General features: G+C 43.3%; 1 protein-coding gene across 2 annotated transcripts in view; it reads right to left on the bottom strand.

Annotated features, from left to right (window-relative positions):
* The window catches only part of GREB1L (GREB1 like retinoic acid receptor coactivator), a 169,474-nt gene extending 144,693 nt beyond the window's left edge, over positions 1 to 24,781 (bottom strand). For both annotated transcript variants that reach the window (XM_081873563.1, XM_081873564.1), the window contains exons 1-2: positions 24,645 to 24,781; positions 6,493 to 6,573 (exon numbers count right to left, since the gene is read on the bottom strand). The gene's annotated coding sequence lies outside the window, so the exon portion shown is untranslated. The remainder of the gene's footprint in view (positions 1 to 6,492; positions 6,574 to 24,644) is intronic.
* Positions 24,782 to 25,007: the final 226 nt, after the last annotated feature.

The following is a 25,007-nucleotide window of genomic DNA, read 5'->3' on the forward strand; positions in this document are numbered from 1 at the left end:
GAGCCCTTTGGCTCAATTCAGATTAGGATCAAGAAAGAACAAACACGTTTGTTTGACCCCATTTCATGCAAGTGGGTTACCAGAGGCCTAGCTACAAAGAGACAGAGTTAAAATTATCCACACGAGTGACCTGCAATAAAACAAGATTTACAGTTATGATCTTCTTTACCCCAAAAAATGTGATGGAAAGATACTAACTTCTCAAGACAGTAGCTGATCATCTGTTTAAAGTAGGGGGCCCCTTGATCTGTTACTAACACATTCTTAAGCTGTTTTCACAAGGGATGCCAAATAGGTTTTGCACGTCCTGTTTCACCAACTCAATGCAGTACCTACAGTGTGTGCTTGAATTCAGTCCACACAGTGTACATACACTTAAAAACAAAACAAAAAAGTAAAGAAGAAAAGGCCACCTTCTGCCTCCTAACTCACATTAACAACATTTACACATTCCAGACGAAAAGGCGTCAGCAGCACTAGGTGGAAAAAAAACCCTGTAGACTACAAAACATATGGTCAAATAAAAAAAGGAAGAGGGGTAAAGCTGTCCACAGCATGTGGTCTGCAAATGCTTTAGCTTGTGTGTCCATTACTGACTGTGCTGTGCCTTTCCCAAAAAGGACTCATCTGTTTGACTCCTAAGCTTTGGGACACACAGCCCCATAGACTCCCTGATATGCCAAACTCAGCTAACAACCTTGACTAAAGAGTCCATTTCCACCAAGCCTCACCTCCAAAGAAAACCAATACCAATTGGGAAAGCAGCCAGGTCCTGGTCGTCTTATTCTGCAATGATGTTGTCACTTAAAGCGTTGCTACATTTGTCCCCTGCGCTTATAATCAAATAGGCATGATGCAAGAAGCAAATTGGATGGGGGGAGAGCACAGGAAAACAAATACAGGCACTACAATGGGCAATAACTGAGGAAAAGGAGGAGCAAAATGGCAGCAGGCAGTGCTTTTTTCTGGGGGGGGTGCAGGGGTGCGCATGCCCCTAAACATTTTGTGAATCTAAGTTTGGCCTCATTGAGGGGCAGTATTTCGACATGAGTAGGAAAATGAGAGTACCCCTAAACTTTTTTTTTTAGGAAAAAAGCACCGGCAGCGGGCACCAGTAGAACCAAGTGTGCGTAGACCATGCTTGTCTCATTTCTCCCTGTGATACTAACCACAATATAAAGCCGTATCAGAGGCCAGAATGGGTGTAGTCAGACAACAAGGTTTAGTCTCACTTTATTCTTGACTAGCCAGTACTGAAAATCATAGAATTGTAGATTTGGAAGGGACCTTGAGGATCATCTAGTCCAACTCCCTGCAATGCAGGAATATGCAGCTGTCCCATATGGGGATTGAACCTACGACCTTGCTGTTGCCAGCACCACACTCTAACCAACTATTCTTCCAGAAAAAATGGAAGACATTTTTGTTTCAACAAGCATTCCCCTCTGGATGAAAACACCTCTGCCAAACAATTTTGCATTGTTTTAAATATATCTTTTATCTATTTTTAAGGTATGTCTGTAAATTGCCTTAAGACCTGGGTCACAACCACACCATACATTTAAAGCACATGGCTTTCCAAGAAGAATGCAGGGAACTATAGTTTACCCCTCACAGAGCTACTATTCCCAGCACAAATAATAAACAAAAGTTCCCAGGCTTCTTTGAGGGGAGCCATGCACTTAAAATGTGTTTTAAATGTATGGTGTTGATGTCACACATACACACACACAAAGAGAGAGGGAGAGAGATTCAGAACAATAGTCAGACCTCATCTGCACTACATACAGTGCTGGGCACTCTGCTTTGAGGAGAAAGTACATTTGGGGTGGGGGGAGAACCTCAGGCCCAGGAGCAAAATGAAGCCTCCTCATGGCTATCTATAGCCCTCAGGACTGTCTCTAGGCCAAGCCCCTTCCCCTTCCTCAGGCCCCACCCTTCACTGCCCCTGATCTGTTCCCACCTTGAGTGCTTTTTCCTAGTTGGAATGTGTTCTTGAACTGTGATTATGCCTCTTGCTTGGCTGGGTGGATGATATATAGGGTGTGGGGGTGTATAAACCTCCGAGTTTCACATGTCTGGAATGTAGTCTTGCAAAGGTAAGTGTTGCATCCTTTGCTCTGTCCACCTTTTGCCTCTGGCTACCACTCTCCTTTGGAATCCAACCACAAGGGATTGCAGCCCTCTAGCTCAAAGGGGCTCTCTACCCCAGAGGATGACAAATTGGAAAGGGTTCCGGGAAGGGCAATGACGATGGTCAAAGGTATGGCAAACAAGGAAAGGTTGAAATATTATGGGTATGTTTCAGCTAGAAAACAGAATTTGTGAGAGGTCTTTAGAGTCTTTAGAGCACTCTACTTCAAAACATTTGACAGGCCATGTATTCTCTGCTGCCCCAAAGGTAAGGACTACAACTAGGAAGAAAGTTACAGGAATGAAGATGTTGACTGACTAGTAGGAGAAATGCCTTGATGCTAGGGCAGTTCAGTAATTGAACTACGGTGGTACCTCGGGTTACAGATGCTTCAGGTTACAGACGCTTCAGGTTGCAGACTCCGCTAACCCAGAAATAGTACCTCAGGTTAAGAACTTTGTTTCAGGATGAGAACAGAAATCGCACGGCAGCGGTGCGGCAGCAGCAGGAGGCCCCATTAGCTAAAGTGGTACCTCAGGTTAAGAACAGTTTCAGGTTAAGAACAGACCTCCAGAACGGATTAAGTTCTTAACCTGAGGTACCACTGTATTTACCTAGAGGGGTAGTGGGCCAACCCTCACTAGAGGTCTTTAAGCAGATGTTGAATACCCATCTTTTAGGGACTCTCTAGCACTAGATTTCAGTCATCAACTATAGGGCTGGACTAGAAAGACTGCCCCCGACTCTAGGATTCTATAATCAGTCTCATTTCAGCCCAGAAATTTATTTTTGATATTTATATCCTGCCTTTCAATGTCAAAGATATCTAGGATAAAATGCAACAAAACAAGCTAAAATGCAATTCTAATAAATGATGAAAGAAATCCACAGCTTGACCATCGAGCCCTTCTGCGCCTTTACTAATTGAAGTTTGTATAGTTCCAAGCAGACAAAGGGCAGGACAAGTCAAGCACAGGTGGTAACGGTACTTTCGCTGTACTGGGTGTGGCAACAAGTCACTGTTTCTGGTGCATATATTCTAGGGTTCCAGAAATGGGACAAAACCTCTGTCTCTCGTTGTGTGTGCGCGTGCATGCACACACACATACATGTAGATTCACAGAGCTGAAGTGGCAAATACTACATGTACACATTGTTCACTACTGTACTCTACCCAAGGTTCATCCCCCACCATGAATGCTAAATGAAACCTCCAGGTATAGTGTAGCATAACTCTGCATGTCAGCTCCTGGGAGGAAACAACAGAGCATAGCTATCATCCTCCTATCCCAGCTGTGAATTTCCTGCAGGTCTGACTGGCCCCTGGTAGAAACACACAATGCAGAACTAGATGGACCTTAGTCTGATCAAACAATAAAGTTCTCACTGAGGGTATTAGATAACTATTAAGAGAGACCACTCTTCTCATCAGTTGTCTGCAGTCAATGTGCACTGCTTTGCAATCTGATTTTTCCACATCGTTACACACCCACTTTTGCACACAGCAGCTGCAGCAACGTACTTTGGCAAGTGCCAGTGAAATGAAGACGCTAAGCAAGCAACTCCTAACAGTTTATTGTCAAATAATAAAGCATTTTATGCAAAGCAAACCACTCTACTTCTTAAATAAACTATCTAAATAAACCCACGGTTATTTCTAAACAGCCAAATCCCAGATAAGAACAGCATGAGGAAAAAGCCTCAAATATGACAACATAGCCTAAGTAACGATGTGTTCAAACGCTATGACTGGGTTCCTATACATGCCATATTTGGAACTAAATTCCTCCAAGCACAGTGAGGCTTGCTATTGAGTACACATGACCAAAGGTATAGTTTGGGGGGTACGGGGCGCACTGGGTGCCACATCGCGGGGGGCAGCACTTACCGCAGGGCCTGCAGCTTGCCCGAGCCACGCATCTCTTCTGGGACTGACATGGTGGCTCGGGTGCCTGCATGCTCTGCCCGAAACAGCAGTGTGGGGCTTGTGTCTGCCCATTGCCTCCCCCTCAACCGCCCTACAGCTGAGGGGGAGTCTCTGCATTGCGCCCTGCCCAGGTCACCCCACCCCATGGGCAGCTTGCTCTGCCCCCGGGCACAGGGCGCACACATCGCCCCAGGCGGCTGGCTATGCCGCTGCACACGCCTAGGTTCAGGCTGCATAAAATTAATAAGTGAGCTTTGCTTCACAAGCATTGACTGTCTTATGCAGTTGGTAAGGCAACCTGCAGATCAGCCTCCCCCAGTCTGGTGCCCTCTGGTGTTTTGGAGTACAACTCCCATCAGTCACAGCCAGCACTGTAGTCCAAAACATCAGGAGGGCACCAGGTTGGGGGAGGCTGCTGTAGACCCACACAGGAGTATCCACATGTTTCTTTGTGATGTGTAAGCGGCATTACCACAGTACCCCACTAAGGATGGGCTAGCCACGGTACACTTGTGGATTCCCGTATTCACATTTTATCTGTTTTTATCTAAACTGTTGTTCATTTGGGAGGGGTTGGTCCCCCTCCTTAGTTAACCAGCTACAACTATGTCCGAGAGTGGGAGGTAATTCTGCACTAAAAGAGAATACTCAGATTGTTTCATTCTGTGTTCTGAGTAGTACAGTGGTACTTTGGTTTACGAACTTAATCCGTTCAGGAAGTCCGTTCTTAAACCAAAGCATTCTTAAACCAAGGTGTGCTTTCCCATAGCAGCGGAGGACTCAATTTACAAATGGAACACACTCAACAGAAAGCGGAACATGTTCTGCTTCCAAGGCAAAGTTCACAAACCAAAACACCTACTTCCGGGTTTGCAGCGTTCTTAATCCAAGTTGTTCATAAACTAAGCTGTTCTTAAACTAAGGTACCACTGTAGTAGAAACAGACTCTTTCCTGTTGGCTCTCCCAGTAACTGTACAGAAGGGAACTTTCACAATAAGACTATTTTCCTTTTCTTTCTATATGTTACTCCAGCCCACTTCCTGACTTCCTGTGTTTGATGATGCTGCGAGCAGCATGAGATGCCTTCTCACCACATTTGAATAGTTTCCAAGCCTCATGTCAACTTAAACGGGTGATTTCCCAAAACAACTCCAAGCACATACTCCTCCGCCAACTTTGATCTGTAGCAGCTGTGCAAATTGCAATTCAGCAAGTGGCAGAGGAAATTTCAGTGAAGAATTACGTTTAAAACGAGCTATAATCTTGACTCCACAGAAATATTATAGGGAATATGTAATCTAACCACTGGTTCACATTGCCTCCCACACATTGCAGCAGCACCAGATACAGCTGGAGGGGGGAAGGGGGCAGGGAGAAGCTGTCACACATTCAAAACCACTATATAAGAAAGTAACTATGAAACAATCAGTTTGACAAGGCTTTTATATCATCATATAATGCAACTTCTTTCACATCCCAAAAATGGGACCTTCAAAGTACCGGGCAATCATAAAAGACACCCAACAAAGCAATATAAAAAAATAAATAAAACACAGCTAAAAACAAAGCAGGAGCAATTATCACTCCAATCAACAAAGAGAGCATAGAAGTCATTAAATTTAAACTAATTCCTTAGAAGGCTCTACATTTAGAAACAAACAATGAACCAATACCCACATGGACAGCAGCATCTTCACTTCCCATTGAAAGGCAAAAAGGAGATTAGTTGCCTCTGCAGGGATTTCCAAAGCCATGGTATCAGCACTGAAAAGGTCCTCTTGTATGCCCACTCACTGTGCCCCAGCTGGGGATGGGAGGGTCTTTGCTGCCAATTGAAGCATTTGGGCGAGTTCATATGACAAGAGACAGTGTTTTAAACAGCCTGGGCTCAACTCTTTTAGGGCTTCTTAAAGGTAAAGGACCCCTGACAGATAAGTCCAGTTGTGAACGACTCTGGGGTTGCGGCGCTCATCTCGCTTTACTAGCCGAGGGAGCCAACGTTTGTCCGCAGACAGTTTTTCTGGTTCATGTGGCTAGCCCCCTTTTTTAAGGTGACAAACAGAAACAAAAGGCAAAGCAAACAAACTATGAACGGTAAATATGCTATCGTGTCAACCAATTTATAGACTAAACCTGGTGGCTATAATGCCTACGAGTGTTTATGGAATACAAACAATTCAAAAAAGTTGAACCGTATAATGAAAAAAAATAAAAAGGATACAATTAAAAAAAACAACTAAGGATGTACAACTTTTAAACAAAAGCTATAGGAAACAGAAATTTCAGATTGCTAAAAAGATGAACTGTAAAAATATAATAATAATGTAATCACAGCATGTGCAAAAAACATATAATGACAGGACTAAGACGGAAAAACTCAGCATAGCTTGTTAATTTTCTCAATATTCTTCAATGATGTTTGTTGAATACCTGGAATGCCAGATGTGTTTCAGCTTGGTCTGCTTCTCTCAGGGCATGTATTCCTGTGCAGCAGTGCCTTATGCATAAGTTCTACATACAAAAATAAATAAATAGTTGTATTAAAAAATATAATGAACAAATTGAACATTTATCTTCACAATACTTAAAACTTAAAATAATAACGTGCTCACCGTTTATCTCAAGATAGCCAGTGTCTTCAGCTTGCAATAATTTACAGAATCACCAGTTAATAAAAGTATATTAAAATCATATTTAAAAGAATCATTTTTTGTATACACACATATTCGCAACACACTCAGCAATGTACAAACATGGAATTTGATAGGTCCTGTAAGATCATGCAAAGGTTCTGCTGAGGTTATTATACCTAACACAACATGCATACCTGATTTCACAATTGTAATCAGGTGTACAATTGCACTGCTTAGCCATTCCATGGCTTCTGAAAAAACTTACATTAACTTGTATTCTGTGAACATATGTATTAATACAGCATAAAATCAACAATGGCAAGACATTTACTAACATTATTCTCAATGAGCATACGTTTTCAGTTTCCTACATAACAAACGTCCATTCTAATTTTTTCATTAAATCCATTTAGAACTACTGCATTTAATTTATAGACCCACCTGACTTACTTCCTTTTTAATTGTGTAATGGTTTCCCTGAACCACATGCTTTCTCAACACAGGTTCTCCAGTTATAAATGTGTATTGCAATTGTGATATGGCCCTGATTGCATACATATCAAGGAAAGAAACTGCACTCAAACTGATACAGACATCTGAACCTAAGAAATATTATTTTCTTAAAACACTTACTCACTCACGAGGAATATTTTTTTGCTACAACTCTCTTCCTCCTTTCTTGTTCCTAAAAGGCACAACAAGCTCATTATTCAAGCTTGTCAAACCCACATTCTGGCCTATGAGGCAGGGAACTGTCTATTTATTTATTCATTCATTCATTAAAAGTATTTGCATACTGCTTTTAATTTAAAAATATATAAACAGTTTGCAACAACCATACACATATACAATAGAAAGCATGTAAAATTTAAAATCTGAGATCAGCTAGCCATTACAGTAATTTCTTAACTGAGTGCAGAAGCTAGGTGGCATACAAATGTTTTCTGCAGACATTTAAAGCCCAAAACAGGAAGCGACTGCTGAATCTCTACTGGCACAGCATTCCCCAGGACCAGGCCTACGACATTAAAGGCTTGGTTTCCTGCTGCAGTCAGATGACCCTCGCCAACTCAAGGTTTCCTATGCACCATGTAGCCAGTCTTTGGGAAATCCAAAATTTGGCATCCTACATGAATTTCCAAGTTAATGACCCAAATCACCAGTGTATCTTCTTATTTCATTTGGAAAAGAGCTGGTGCCTAAGAGCTTCATGATGCAAAACTTACCGTACTCTATATGTTTCTTCTACTTTGCTCCTAAACCACAGTAAGAAAATGTTCTGCTGTTCTCATTAAATGTATCGTTACTTATTCTTTTTTGTCTCTGTGTCTTGAGAAGTCATGCCACCTCCAATTTCTTTCACCAAGTTACTTGTTTTCCTGTTAAATGGGTTCCCTCAACGAAAAAGGGTTGAAAACCACTGATTTCAACAACGGAAAGTAACCTGTTGAGACAGGTTTGTCTGCAGCAATCTGCCTGCTGCTGAAAACTATAAACTAGGGTCAAGTTTGCCTCTCTCTTGAAGAAAATGATCAAGCAAACAGTACAAGTAAACCTCGTATTGAATGGATTTTCTAGACTCAGTCCAGTCAGGGTTTAGAACTGAGCTAAAGTGAGAAGCCACATTGTTTTGTCCCTATTCACAAACTGGTGTGTGTGTGTGTGTGTGAGAGAGAGAGAGGGGGGGGGGGAGGGAGAGAAGAGACAGACGGAGACAGAAACAGAGGGAAAGAAACTGTTCACTCTTCTGGATCTTTCAGTGGCTTCTGATGAAATTGATCATCAAATTCTTCAGGAGTATATGGCACTGTCTGGCACTCCATCTGTTCCAAATTGCTGGACTGCTACCAAAAGAGAGCACTTTAGGATGGCAGCTCCACCTCACTAGTCTTTGTCTTGTGTGGCACAGCAAGGGTTTGACCTTATCTCCTGGGCTTTTCAATACCAACACCTGCTCTTAAAAAACAATCTTTTTCAGTTTACTTGTGAAGTTTTATTGCTTGCTGAAAGTGGGTTTTTTCCAATTATTGTTGCAGCTTTCATATTTTGAGCAGCACTTGGATTTTCCTTTGAAAACTGCAGATAAATGGTACAGAAATGCTAAATAAACAAAATAAGCATTCTTGCTTATAAAGACTCTTTGGATCCCATCCAATGCGTCCTTAGATGTTGTCATTTAATTGCCACAGCAGTAATTCACTCACCATTACCATTTGTACTGTAACAGTTACAACCTGGATGGGGAATTAGAAGTCTTTTATATATATTTCCCCAAATCTCATCAGCAAACTACACTAATTTTCCCTCCATATGCTCTTTTTTATGTCATTAATGGCTGAAGGCAACCTCCCACTCACTTATTTCAATGTCGCACATGTAATCCAATTCTCCTGATAAGCAGCTGTTCTCTTTCCTGACATTATACAGAGTTACTCAGAACTCACAATTTGCACTCGGAAATGGTGAAGGTCAGTCTCAGAACTGAGGATAGGGAGCAAGACAGTCAGCTAAGGCTGCAGTCTTAAGGATGCTTACTTGGAGATAAGTGCGGCTGACATCAAAAGGGCTGGCCTCCGCACAAAAACCTTCAGAATCAGCTTGTAAAACTGAACATATATTCATGTTTTGGATGCAGTTCACAGTAAGCAGATAAGAATTAACCACGCACAGAACCAAGAACCGTGGAAGGAGAGAGTATGGAGCATCTGGAAATCCCTTCACTGCCGTAGCAATTTGGCAACTATCCTGCTTTAAAGACAACTGCAGATCTGTGTGGAGACTGCGGTAAGCAGAACATGCCCCAACTATGCAGCCGACTCCTCCTTCTCAAGAAACATATGCAGATAATAAAAAGAGGCCTTGTTTCATTAATAAAAAGAGGTCACTACTATTGTCAAACACTAGAATATTTTCAGTACAGTGGTACCTCTGGTTACGTACTTAATTTGTTCCGGAGGTCCGTTCTTAACCTGAAACTGTTCTTAACCTGAAGCAGCACTTTAGCTAATGGGGCCTCCCGCTGCTGCCGCGTCACCGCGTGATTTCTGTTCTCATCCTGAAGCAAAGTTCTTAACCCGAGATACTATTTCTGGGTTAGCGGAGTCTGTAACCTGAAGTGTATGTAACCTGAAGCGTATGTAACCTGAGGTACCACTGTACTAGAGAATAGGGAATTCAGTATGAGAATAGGGAAAACAAAAATAGATGAGTGCTGATGAAACGTACATACAGTGGTACCTTGGGTTAAGTATTTAACTCGTTTTGGAGGTCCGTTCTTAACCTGAAACTGTTCTTAACCTGAAGCACCACTTTAGCTAATGGGGCCTTCTTCTGCTGCTGCATGATTTCTGTTCTCATCCTGAAGCAAAGTTCTTAACCCGAGGTACTATTTCTGGGTTAGCGGAGTCTGTAACCTGAAGCATATGTAACCTGAAGCGTATGTAACCCAATGTACCACTGTACTAGAGAATAGGGAATTCAGTATGAGAATAGGGAAAACATAAAATAGATGAGTGCTGATGAAACGTACAAACTGTATTGCATTTTTTTTCTCCATTGCAACCCACACCTGGAATTATCATCCAGGTCCTCTAGGTCATCTCCCCCCAGTCTGGTGTCCTCAAGTTATGGACTTCAACTCCCAGTTTTCCAAGCTGGCTGGAGCTGATGGGAGTACAAAACACATCAAGGACACAATGTTGAGGCATATGGATTTTTGTACTCTTTACTTGGCTGGAGAACTGCATTGCTAAATTCAGAGAAGTGCAAATTTAGAAGAATGCCTGTGTTTCAGACTGCGTATTTGTTTCAGAAAGTGCAGATTAGGTAGGTTCACCTTTAAATGTGAATTGTATTCGATTTCTCCCCCAACCCTAGCTTCTGTTAAAGGAAGAGGCCCAGCAACAAAGCTGGCAAACCCTAGATCTCTGGAATATACAGAACTTACACCCAGTCTGAATAAATGGAAAATTCACAACAGGGAAACATCATCACTGGGACTAACCAAAGCATAACAAAATAGCTTTCAAGTTTTTGTAACATTTTGGTCGGTCCCAATATATTACCGTATTGTGGGTTACTTCTGTCACTTGATATGGTTATCTATGGGTTTCGGGGTTTTTTGCATGAATTATGATGAGACTAGATATTATTTTTCTTTAGCAAGCATAATACTGGTGCAAATAACTTAAGGTTACCAGACGTCCCCGTTTCCCGGGGACAGTCCCTGGATTTACAAATCAGTCCTCATACAAAATCCATTGAACTTGAAAAGTGTCCCCGGATTCACTGAAAAAAATCTGGTAACCTTAAAATAACTCACCTTATATAAGGCAGAGCTCAACCTGACACTAAACACAGGTCCTAACACTGAGCTGTTGCAATAGCTATTACTTACTATGCACCCTGGGATTGCTGCTTTTTCCCTGGTGGAGCCACTGTGATTTTAACACATGTGGAACAGGCAGATATTCAATAGGTGCAGATTTATCCATAAAAGTGAGTCAAAGTTATTTCCTAACTTTGGGCTATGCTTCTCACAAATGCCTAGTTCAAGTTATTAAGCCCTTTACTGACATGTATTTATATATCGCTTGATTGTAAAAAAACAAAACAAAAACCTCAAAGCAATTTACAAAAAGATAAATACAAAATTACGGTACCTATGTCCGTCAATTTTTTTTAATCACACAGCTGTTGTTTAAAAAGGGTCTCTATTGGAAAAAAAGAGAGAGAACACTTTAAATTGGTCCCAGGCATTGCCTCTCATGGGTGTAATCTAAGCAAGCACTTAGATTAACACCAGTAATCAAGAAAATCTCCATGAAACTGCTGGATGATCTTGGTGGTGACTGGTTGTGGTGGAAGGACCATCCTCTTTATCAAAGCCTTCTATATTTTAGAAATTGCACCTTTTCTTTGTGTGAGGAGTACAACGTGCACCTTTCTCTTTGCAAGGAATATAATGGATACCAGATCTCAGTCTGATGGCAGAATACAGGGCACAAAAGGGCAACATCACAGCTATGCCCAATCCTGAACCCAACAATCCTGTGCCCAACAATAAAAAGCTGAGTGCCAAAGCAGCTGCTAGTCTCAGAACCAGGAAATGAGGGTGAAACTTACCGTATTGGCCCGAATATAAGCCTCACTTTTTTTCCAAATTCCAACCGTGAAAAGTTAAAGTGTGGCTTAAATTCGCAACCTTACAGAAACTGGTTTTTATGATATTGCTGCTGAAACAGACACACGGTAAAACGGAACGGGTGTGAGTGCCTGAGGAATTTTAAGGGAACGGCTTATATTCAGGTATTGTCTTTTTTTCTTTTTTTCCACTTGAATTTTAAAGGTGCGGCTTCTATTCGGGCAAATGAAGGGGGCGGGAGTATGAGATCCCTTAAAATAATTCTTCTTCTTTTCCTTTCCAATCCTTTCATGCATGCCTACTGATGATATATGTAGTGGGGACCTTCATACATAGGTAGTGGTAGGTATCTTGTTTTCTACTAGCTCCCTGCCAGCAGGTACCAACAGAAAGAAAGAAAGGGGAGTTTCAGTGACCAAACTTACACAATAATAGCGTTACAAAACAGCTCCTAGGACCACAGCATTAAAGCCACATTTGTTCCTCATCACAAGGGGCTATTAGTACCAAAAAGTGTTTGGCGGGTGTGGCTAATACTGACTAATGCTGTGCATGCATTCTGTTTCGTTTTATATTGTGAATTTTTGGGTTTAGTACATGTATGTATTCTCTGCCCTGGGACCATCAGGTGAAGGTGCACATAATAAATAAAAATTTCTGCTGCTATTTTTATCTACAATGCTGCTTTTAGACTGCATGGTTTTAAGTTTGCATTTTCTTTTATATAGATTGTATTTGTTATATGCTACTCCCTGAGCAGAAGACTGGGTAACAGGACCACTTCACTACACATGAATCAGGAGGACAGCTGCTTCTTACCATCTTCTGATAAAGTGGAGCTGTGGGTGGGAGTTTCCATCCCAACAGGAGTGTTGCAGACAGTAGTGTAGAGGCAAATGCAAAGTTCAGGGTCCCTTCATGACTGTCACACCCATTCTAAGATTATACAATCATCTGATAATTATACAATAACAATTAGGGATGCATCACTGTGATCAATGTTGCCTTTCAGCAATATCTACTATTTTCTGTGCACATACAAGGGCAAATTCCTTGAAGTGCTCCAATAACATATTTCAGAGTGACTTAAGTTGTGTTTTCCATGAAGTTCCATTGTACATAACAGAACCCGCACGCAGACGCATGCCTAGGATCCCTTGCACCCTTGGCAAGGAGCTGCATTGGTTCCTCCAAAGCTTGGAGAGACCATGGACCAGAAATTCCAAAACTTTGTGCTATGGCACCTTTCCTCTGCAGCCATCGGGGTCATGTCTGCTATGCTCCGCCTCTCCTTCCCCTTCTCCTCCTCCTCCTCCTCCATTGATCCTTCTGCCCGGGTGAGTGGGCAGGCTCAAAGCAACTCTGAGCCAGAGTGGAGAGGTGAGATTTTTGCACCCCCCTGGGCTTGCACCCTTGGCAGGGGCCAACCTAGCCAACCCCTAGGTACACTGCTGCCTTCATGCTATTCTCTTGAAACTCAAGTGCCTTGTGTTTTCATTTTTCTTACAATCTTTCGAGCATACTGTGGCTAAAAAGCTCCCCTTTCATGCTAATTAGGCAGCTCTAGAATGCTGGAGACAGGACTCTGCTACAGAAATAATAGCAGGTCTTTGACCCCTCCAAACCCCAAACCACCAGAGGTACCAGAATCCCAGCAATGCATGACCTCCTCCCCAGTAACTCTTCCATGTCCTCAAGGGTCTCCTTAACCCCCGTGAAGATTGAGTGCCTATCCTTTTACATGAATGAAATATTTATTCCAAACTCAGAAATTAAGTTCATTGTGTAGCCCATCATCACCCTGAGGCAAGTTGTAAATACCATTCGCTAGACATTCCAGGAGAACAGCTGGCTCGCAAGTTGCTTTATCCTTTCACCCCTTACCTTTATTCCCAGAGTCGGCCCCCTCCCCTTATCCCCATTTGGCATCAGTGGCAGTAGCAACACTACAGCTAGTTGCGAATCACACTGAGGTTATGAACACAGACTTATCAGCTAGTGTGCAAGACAGTGTTTGTAAGGGAGACAGGAGCCATCTGTGAATTTGGATCTCTTCAGGATGGGGTGAGGTGACAAATTAAATAAACAAGGAAACCTTTACAGGCAGGCTGCTCTTGTCTTCTAGCTTGCAAAAGTTCACTAGGAAGAAGAATAAGAGTGGCTAAGAATACATTAAGATCTGTATTAGAGGTGTTTTTTTCCAGGTGATTCCACCTGCAGAAGGGAAGAGACCCTAGTGATAACCTTTATTTAAAATTTCTTAGATCCCAATTGCTCTATGTAGATTATGTATTAAATGCAAGGTATTGTACTAAATTTCAGCAAAGCCTGCCTTTTGTTGCTGTGCCGCATAGATTAAACAGATTCCAGACTCAAAAGCAAAACAAAGCCCAAGCCAGATAATGCTATTTCAATCAGCTCTCTCGGTTGTCCTTAACATTGGGGGTGGGGAATTGTTAAAGAGTCACGATCAATCACAGAGAACTTTCGGGTAGGGTGGGGAGGGGAAACTGAAACAAAATTCCTGAATTGCACTCAGAAACCAATGTTCTGGTTTTCAAAGAACTGGTAGAATGTGTTCCTGGTCACAAGCTGTGCCAAGTAGACAGACAGCTGGATTCTGTTCCAAGACACAAAACGTTCTATTCAAAGTGTATGCAGCTAGAATAACCAGCCATCAAAATGACTTTGGTAACAGCTTTCTCCACTATCAGTCTCAGGCGGGGGTGGTGGGAGGGAATTATTTCACAGCAGTGGACTGATCACTTAATGTGAAAGAATTTGGGGTGTTTTTTTTTCAAAAAAAAAAGATCAAATGGATGTACAATGCATATCAAAGAAAGACTCAACGAATTATCACCAGGTAAGTACACAGTTCGCTCCACAACTGGAGTAGCATGCAATCTTCATGGCACTGAAGCAAACCCATTCCAGAGTTGGAAAGATGCCTTCTTTCGCTACTGTGCTTTAAAATTATACCTATGTGAGATCTGCTACCAAATGTTGCAATGTCTACTTGTCCCCTAGCAGGAGTAGTCCTTACTGGGGTTCCAGCTGGCCATGGCCTCCCCCAGGAGACCATTCCATGCCCCTCCCTTCATTTTATATTTTTATTCTTTCTTTTCTCTTTTCCACTGTTACGACACTGAACCATCTGTGGCCATTAAGTCTGCTCAGTACTCAATGGGCTTTTCCCTTTTAGTTGTAATTCTCCTCTTAGGTTTTGGGGGTTCCTAAAACCATTTTTGTGCTTCTGCAAACCCTGTAGTTCCCCTGGACATACTGATATCACCCTTCTTATTTCCCAGTTTTCCTGTTTTGGCTCCACTTCCATCAGCAGTCAACACTCGAGTTTGTTATTAGAGAGACTGATTGATAGCATCATTTTGCAATCTAGCTAGTACATCGTCTCCAATGGGGAAAAGTTACATGCCATACTTCTCATGCAGCTCCAGCAGTTGGTACAAGTATCTCATAAAGCTGTAAACAGACAGTCAAGGGCACAGTCCTAAAAACATTAACTAGGGAACTCAGTGGGAATGACAACAGGAAAAAAATGGAGAATTGGAGAAAGCAAGATCCCATGTAACAAGGGAAGGAGTGCCAATTCCAGCTTGTGGGTGGTATCCCCAGGCAAGACCCATCAGTTCCCGCCACCTTGAATGGACCCACCTTGCCTCTATCTCAATTGCCTATTCTCTTGGACTCTTCTTCTGGGTCCAATATGCAGAGCATTCCAAAGGAAGAGGATAATGTAAGCAGAAGCTCCTCCTGGTGCTGCTGCTGCTGTCATGGCTCCCTCACTTACAGAGCACAGATAAACAGGCTTTTGAGAGCAATTGAGGGTCAAGGGGTTCTCTGCTGAGACACAGGCCTTGGCAGGTCTCCAGCAATGTTCATCCCTGATGCTTGTTGTGATGGAGAGAGACAACAGCTACCCAAGTTAAAAACAACAACTGTGTGGACGTTTTTAGTATGCATTTTGACTGGGGCCAACAACATTTGGTTGGTATTACCTAGGCAACTGATTTATACCAAGTCAGATCATTTGTCCACGTTAGCTCAGGATTGTATACATTGGCTGGGTGCAGCTCCAGGGTTTTAAACAAGGATCTTTCTCTCCTCTACCAGGGGAGACTGGGAATTGAATCTGGTACCTTTAAAGGCAAGTGCTTTAAGATGAAGCTATGACCCCCGTCTTTCTTTTTAATCTTCACCATACGGTTTGTTTGTTTTTAATGGCTCCAATTAATCAGGCACTACAATGCCTGGTAACCAGGCAAAAAGTAGAGACGTTCAATTAAACCATGCTGTATTATGGAGATGTGCTGTTCCTAGTTCATTTCAGCCAGTCAAAATGGGGGGGAAATCATTGCGGTGCAGGGCTTAGCACAGGCATAGGCAAACTTGGCCCTTCAGATGTTTTGGGACTACAATTCCCATCATCCCTGATCACTGGTCCTGTTAGCTAGGGATCATGGGAGTCTGGAGGGATGAGTTTGGGGGTGCCTGGCTTAACGTAACACTGCCTTCGCACCAAGGCAAACTCTACGACAGGCAGCCTTCTAATTTCTTCCTCATGGAAGAAGCTCCTCAAGGGAAGGAGAGGAAGCCCTAGTTAGGGCAGTGAGGGAGAAGAGTAGTGGGCCAGGAATGGGCAAGCCCTTCTTGCAGAAGCTTTGAAGTATGCACATCATGTAGGGAGCAGAATCTGTTGCCTCTTTTCACCAACATCTAGAAGCAGTTCCAAAGGTTCAGAAGGGAAGGATCCCTGAATAAGCAAAAGCATGGACTCGGCAAATATGCGAACACCATCTGACTGCACTCTGCTTTCTACTTGAGAACGAAAGGAAAGCCTACTGAATCAAGCCAATGACCCATCCAGTCCAGCATCTTCACAGTGGCTAGCAAGATGCCTGTGGGAAGTCTGAAAGAAGAGCTTGAGTGCAACAGTACTCTGCCCACTCTTTCTGTCTTTTTTTAAGGCAATGGCTTGTTTAGGTAGGCTAAAAGGAAGAAAACAGGAAGTATGTTCTATTTCCATCAGAATCTTTGGTTTTAGGTAAAGGTAAAGGGACCCCCGACCATTAGGTCAAGTCGTGACCGACTCTGGGGTTGTGGCACTCATCTCGTTTTATTGGCCGAGGGAGCTGGCGCACAGCCAGCAAGACTAAGCCGCTTCTGGCGAACGAGAGCAGTGCATGGAAACGCCGTTTACCTTCCCGCCGGAGCGGTACCTATTTATCTACTTGCACTTTGACATGCTTTCGAACTGCTAGGTTGGCAGGAGCAGGGACCGAGCAACGGGAGCTCACCCTGTCGCAGGGATTCGAAATGGCACTCCTAGTTTGGGGTTTTTAAAAGTTAAAATATGGTTTGACATTTAAAGCATTGCTTTAAAGAAAACATTGAAAGGAAAATATAGGGTCTCATTGCAGGGTCTCTGCTGTAACCCAGAGGACTTTTATTCACTGAAGTCAGTGGGACTTACACTTGAATAAATATGCCTACAATTGCATTGTTACAGTTTTCACACAACACCTTCTATAGCTAAACTCAGTTGAGATTTATTCATGGAACCACTATGACAGATGTCTTGGGAAGCAGCACACTCAGTCTGCATACTGGCTGTAGCTGGATGTTTTCCAGATTTACCAACTGCTTGCAGTGGCGGAGAGCAGGCAGGGGCGGGGCAGGGCATGCCGTCTGCAGGGGTGTGGCACCCAGTGAGGGCGGGGGGCAGCCGCGATGGCACCCTACCGGGATCACGCTGCCGGTAGCCGTGTGCTCCCCCCGCACTCCTCTTCCTCCGCTAACGACTGCTTGCCAAGCTTTCCTTTCAGAAACATTAAGTCAGTGTACCTAAGCATCACCAGCTGTGGCCCACCAATACTCTGAGGGTCACAGGTTTCCTACCCATCATTATATATGACACTGAGCAAAATGACATGGATTGGGGACAATGCATGAAGCCGCATAGATGGGAAGATTCCACTAGGTACTTTTTTCCTTTCACTACGATTCCATGATGAGAAAAGTGGTAAAATTAACTCTACACATTGAACCAAACAGCCTAAACTATAAACAAATCGGCCACCAGCAGTCCATAGAAACACACAGACTTTACCTGACATCTAAAAGATAACAGATGAGGCAGATATAAGTTTGACTGTGTTCAAAGTGCCATAACACTTACTTGAAAAGCTTTTGTTGTAGAATACATTGATTTCTAATGTTGCTGTTTTTTTATACTTCAGTTCAGTGTTTTTTAATAAAAAATATTTCATTTATTAATACTGTCATGAAGGTGTGACAGTGGTCGACAAGATTTTAAGCAACTGATCATCATTTGCTCCAGGATTTATGTTAGGGGGCAGGACTAGGTTTTCGGGGGGGGGGGAGAGAACTGAGCTATCTGTGACCTTGTTGGTTGGTTGGTTAGTTAGTTAAGTATTTTTATTTATTTACTTGATTTAGGTGGGCAGCTGCCCCCCCCCTGCACCCTCTGGCTATGCCTATGCATTTGATGCACATAGATATAAAAAAGCAAGGCACCATAATGTGGTTGGGCAACCCTAGTGGGCAAGGATTAGATCCAAAAGGGTGACACCAAAGGGGATAATTCCTTTTGGGTTTTCACTTTGGGGTTGTCATAAGAGCAAGGGCGCTACCCTCTTCTGTGTTGTTCTTAGAGTATTATTATTCTTGAAGGGAGTTTGTTTTTATATTTATGTGACAGGGATGCCCCCTGCAAGGTGGTAAGCATTAGGTGTGCTAGTGGCTGTGCCAGACTCCCTGCAGGGAGAGAGTCTGTTTATGGGGAAGGTCCTTAACTCCCTAGGTGAAAAGAGGGGCATTTCCTTGGTGAGAAACTGGGTGGAAACGGTGCCTGGAAAGTTCACTCCAAAAAGGAAGCAGTTTGAGTTCAAGTTCATCCTGTCTAAAAGGAGCTGGTTCCAGATTAAGTTTTTCCTTCTACAAAATGAAGTACTGTATTTTTCCGTGTATAAGAAACTCCCATGTATAAGATGCCCCCTATTTTGGGGGGACTCCAAATTAAGAAAACACCCCTCAGCACTACCCATGTATAAGATGAGCCCCAATTTTAAACCTAAAAAACCCCTAGTCTTATACACTGAAATATACGGTAGTTCAGTTCAAGTTTATCCAAATTAACTTTTTAGTTCATAAAAAGTTTGTCTTTCACATTCAGAATGTTACAAGCTGTGTGATGAAGTAAAGGGTCTAAAAGTAAATTGGGACCATAATCATATAATAAAATGTTTGACAGACAGAATATTAACAGGTGATGCTTCCCCTAAAATTGTAATTCCATGCCAGAAAAGGCTAACCCTGTTTAATTTTTGCTTGCCAGACAGCTGTTAATGTCACAAGGCACCATGCACTTGGTTCCTGCACTTTGTGCCAGTATTGGAGGACAGCAAAATTCTTCAGCAAGGAAAATACAGGAAATGCCTCTTGTTCCTTCCTGTTGGTTGCTTAACCATGGTGATTAAGTCGCTAAGCAACCTTAGCAACAGCAGCACCTCCATATCAACCTAATAAGCCTTAGAACATTTCTTCCATAGTTTGCTTTCTAACTTTGTTATATATGTCTGATTGACTTACTTTTTGTTTTAAATGAAATCTAGGACTGGAGGGAGGGAACAAAAAGGAATTGTTCATAATTTTACACCAAAATGAACCTTTCATTCACCCAGCAATTATTGGAACTACTTTCAAGTGTAGTTCAGAGATGTTTGAAGTATGTAGTGAACTTTGTTCAAATAAACTAGTTAATTCCAAGAACTGGATGGAAGTTAGTGGTTTCAGGATGAGGGGTTGTTGTTGTTGCATTTGTTTTTCTGCACCTGCTTATTGGTTAGTTAGTTAGTTATTTTTTAAAAATTGAAGTGAGAATTGTGTGCCTAAAGTGATATGGTGAGTGTAAGGAGAGTGTGATTGTAGTTCGTATTTATTTTACTATGTACTATGTACATTGTTTGAGATACTTATCGTTACTTAATTGTGTTACTTGAAATGTGGGAGTAGTAGTATGTGGAATTATGAATGTGGAATTAGTATTATATTTTATATTTAGATTTATATTTTTTTGTTGTCGTTGGGATATGTAAACCACTTAGAGGTTTCTGTTGAAATATGAAGGAGTATATAAGCTAAATCAATCAACCTTTCAATCCATAAATCCGAAATTCTAGTTGCTAAATTGGCTGGCAAACAATAGCGTGTGCTCCCACTTCTGAACTGAACTAATGACAAAAGTAAAACGCAAGTCACTTATTTGAAGTACATGTACTTAACCATTTTGTCCCACTGACCTCTATGCAATGGGACAGAACTAGATTGTGCAACCTGCAGCTTGAACTACAAAGAATTTCAGGCTGGGTGTTGTTGTTGTTTTTAAAAAACACACACTGTATGAGCTGTTTACCTGCCCTTCACCCCATTAAGATTGCATTACTTTTCACTAGGCTACTTTTAAAGTCAAGTGCAAGATCCCAGTGTCAGTGACGTAGCATAGTTGTTCATCAGATCATCCAAATAAACTACCTACATATTTTCACACATGATTTAGTCTTACCACAATTTAACTAGAGATTATACATTTAAATGCAAGTAAACCCCTTGTTTATGACTAGAGCCTCAAGCTGTGCTCTCGAAGCATACTCGGTTGGCAGTACATTCCACAAAATTCATTGGAACTTAATACTAAAGAAATGTGTTTAGAATTGGAGTACTATGTTGCAGTCCATTATTTGTATTCTGAATTTTACACTTGCCTTAAGGCTCCCAAGAAAACCACATAGAAATAAAACAAATCACATAAAAATAAAATAGTAAAACACTTCTAAAGAAACAAGTAAAGTAGCAGATTAAAATTGACAAGTCAATGAGTTGAAAAAGAAGAATGTTCCATAATTCAGGCACCTCTCTACATTAACCATCCACCTAGCCTCAGAAGGTGGGGAAGTATCAGATAAAAGTATTGGACTAAGACCTTAATTGCTCAAAAAAAGTGAAGCTGGAGGGGCTCTCCAGAAATAACTCCATGACCACCCCACTCAACGAAGCGAGAAAAACTTGCTCCAACCTCCAAAGGTACCTCCCAGACTCCCCCACCTGCTTCCTCTCAGCTACTTTTTGTAAGCCATAATAGGCAAGAGTAGGAGGGATAGGTGAGAGCCAGTACCTCTTCAAGCATGCCTTGTACATCCATAACGTAAATTTGTCCATACAATACTAACCAGCTAGATCTATAGGCTTATTCTTGTAACCGAATAACTGGAGATGGGGCATAAGCAAATGATTTTATCTGAAAAATGTCTACCAAGGGTGCTGCAATTGGTTTTTGAAGATAATCTGCCCGTGGGTCGAGATGGAGAAAATGTCTTATTATTTAGAAAAGTTCCACTAGGCTAAGGAAGCACAGGTGTAATATTAGCAGAGAACAGAAAAGTATTTCTTTTTCCACACTACCTTTACTACCAAGTAGGCCTTCAAATGGCTCTAGCCAGCGTTTCATCAGACTTGTTATCAGCTTCTACTCCATCTGTATCCCAGTTAATCCACCAGCTGATTCCCAAGCTCCCTGGAAAACAAGGGAGCTGATATGGTTCTAACCAATAGGACAGAACACCTAGGAAAGCCTGGGTTGATTACCCAGATTAAGTCCAAATTCCAGAGACTGACCAGGGTATCAGCAAAAATGCAAGCCATGTCAGCAAGAAAATCTCCCAGGGCAGTTTGAAAACCATTGGATCCATCAGATGCCAAAGGTAATCTGAACAAGTCCTTCAGCTCCCAAAACATTAAGGTCATCGATAGCCTAAAAATTACTGCAGAGTGGAGTGACCTATGGCCCTCAAGATGTCCCTGAGTCTAACAACATCTGGAAGGCCCAATGTTCCCCATTCCAGTGTTACCAGATAACCATGACAAGGAAATAGTAAAAAATGTGTGTGTGTGTGTGTGTGTGTGTGTGTGTGCGCACACACACACACACACACACTATACAACTGATCACAACCACTGAGTGTGTGCCCTGCTACATGTGAAAGGGCCCAGATGACTTGTAACAACCCCATGGTTGTCTTGGTGACAATGAAGTCCTGAGCTATATCTATCAGGAGGACCCCAAGTCCATTTCTATCACCTGTGGCAGGGATACTGTTGGGCAGCAGGATAGATGATACACCAAAAAGGGTCCCTAAAAACTGCCATTCTGTCCAGCTAGGTGAGATGGTATCAAAAATAGACTATGGCAATAGCAGTCAATGTGGTACCCTCTAGATGTTGGAAGCCTCCCAGAGTAGCTGGGGCAACCCAGTCAGATGAGTGATGATTATATATATATATATATATATATATATATACACACACACACACACACACACACACACATATATATATATATAAATACACACACACACCGGTATATCTGCAACCCTGATTATTGGCGATGCTGGATGGGGCTGATGACAGTTGGGTTCCAACAGCATCTGAAGAGTGCTGTGTTGACTATCCTAGACAAAAGAGAGAGGTCTCCAATTTCCAGCAAGATCAACAGCCTCATCCAGGCTCAGGTCCTGGGTGGCATTCAAGAACAGCAGCACCAGGCATAAAGGTTTGCTGACAACACAATCTGGGTTTCTTTGGGAGGGAAACAGAACAAATAAGGGGAAAGCTTTTAAATATCTAACCCTTACTCCTTCAACAGACCATCTGTCTTGCACCACAATATATCTCCTTACTCATAATATTGGAATCTGGGTACCTACATCCTATAACCCATGCACAACACATTAAAACACAAATAAAAAGGAAGCACAAACGTGATATTTAAAACATGAATTGACAAACAGTGAGTAAGCAGTAAAAATGGGGTGTTTAAAAATATCAGCTGTTAAATTTAGCAACAGACATAAATTTGATGGCAAAACAAATATAAGACATTTACTAGAAAGTAAATAATCTGAACTCCATGACTTTTTCCATGAGACCGTTTTTATTATGGGGCATTGATGCATGGTTACTGAGAACCATTGGGCTCAAGCAGATTCACTCCTGAATAAGTATGCACAGGATTACAAGCTCTATTTTGCATTTTTCACATCTGTATAAAAAAACCAAAAAAATGATGCAGGCAAATCAGTTCAACTGCAGCTCTCTTCTGGTTTTTATCCTACACTATCAGCATTATGAAGGGATGAGTTCCAGAACAAGGCAGCAGACCTACACAAGTTTTCCTGGAAGCAAGTACCATTAAACCCTGTGGATGGAATTTACTTCCAAGAAAATATGCAAAGTATTGCACTGATTAAGGCATTCTCAGGATAAGTGCTCTCAGCCAGCCATCCTTAATTCAGTCCTAGAGACTGGAACCCCACTACTTGGAATTTTGTCCGACTGAAATCCATGGAGTAAATTTGCATAGAATCTATCTATAGTACTAAATAACAAACAGGGTACTGCATGTATTATTGAGTCCAGTAAAAACTGTGGAGCCCGGGTATGTATTCAGGATAGAAATGTTTCCCTGAGTGTTCTGGAACAATTCCCTAGTTCCGGGCAAGTACAGCACTGTACAGACTTTGGCACTTCTGCAACCGCCTTCCTCCTACTTCAAATTTACACCCGTAAATTTAGGACCCAGCAGCGATATCATGCACAGTTCTGTGTTGTTGTTTTTTGTTTGTTTGTTTATTTTACACTAAATATACTTCTTTCCCCCTCGCATCTGTACTTGGTAGTTCGCAACAGGGGGGAAAGCAACCCAATTGGTACCGTAAAAGCCATCCTCATTCACCCACCCACCCACCAAAGAACCATGAACCCCAAAGAGCGCCAAGAGCAAAAATGTTGCAGGAAGGGGCGGAGGAGGAATACCCTCCTGCCGATTCCTTTTATTTATATTTTAATTCCCCTGCCCGCCTCCCGTCGGAGAGAAGCGCCTGTCACCTCCAACTGTCACCACAGCTGCGGGTCTCCGAAAGGGATCCCAAAACTTTCCAGCGACACGGAAGAAGACTATCCGGGAGCGCGAGGTAAGGCAAGTCCAAAGAAACACGCGCGAGTCACTATCTATTGTTTCCAACCCACTTCCTCCCGCGTGGGTTTAATTCATTCGTCCCCGCTGGATCGATTCGCCCCACGCGGAGCGCGTTGATCAGTCTCTGGCGGCCAGAGGCTCGTCGCTCCGCGCGAAGCCTCCTGTTGGCAGAGGGCTGGCCTAGCAAGTTTGGGGGGAAGCGAAGGGCTCTGTTGGCGAATCTGACACCCACATGCAGCCTTCTTCGGGGGGGGGGGGACGGGACGACCAAGGCTCGGGGCAGGCCACGATCTCCCGCCCGGGTCCTCTCTCCCCCCGCCCCCCGCTTTTGCAATCTCCCTTCTCTCCAACTGGGTCAAAAGTGGACTTTGCTGGGTCTCTCAGCCCAAAGCAGCCCGACCACCCCAGCCCAAGGAGGCGCATTTGGCACCCAAAGTAGTGACGATTACTGGGAATGTAGAACCGACGACCCCCCCCCCGAGCCCTCAACAAGCCCTTCCAAGCGCAGCCCCTTCCTCTCCTGGTGCAGCCCGGCCCGGCCTGCCGTTCCCGGGAGACGAGCGAGCGGCGAACCCCCCCCCCCTCCTTCCCCGCCCCTGCTTCCCTTCCCCGCCCCGGCCGCTTTTTATTAATTATTGTCGCTGTTATTATTGCAACATCCCACCAGAGCAAAGGCAAGCGAAGCGCCCCCCCCCCTCCCCTCCTGCGGGAAGTGGGGTCGCTTGTGTTTCCTTACCGTGCGAGGAGCAGGAAAAGGAGCGCAGGGTCTCGGGGGTCTCGCCGGACCCCCGTCTCTGCCTTCCGTGCCGCCCGCCCCCTCCCGCACAGCTGCTCCGCGAAACTCTCCGAAGGCGATCGGCTTGGCGCTCTCCGGCTGCCTCTCTGGCGCTGGCTCGGAGGAGGAGGAGCGGCCCAGCCGAGGGGCGGAGACAGACAGGGGGCTGGCAGGGCCGGGGCCGCCCCTCTTGGCTCGCCGGGCGGGAGGGGCAGAGACCCAGGGGCGTCCGAGCCGCGCTCTCGGGCTCCGCGTCCATTCGGCCCTTCGAGCTCTTCCGAGGGGGCTCTGACAGGGAGGGAGGGAGCCTCAGGCTGACTGGGG

This window comes from Podarcis erhardii (assembly GCF_964252035.2).
Source record: "Podarcis erhardii genome assembly, chromosome: 8".
Classification (NCBI taxonomy): Eukaryota; Metazoa; Chordata; class Lepidosauria; order Squamata; family Lacertidae; genus Podarcis; species Podarcis erhardii.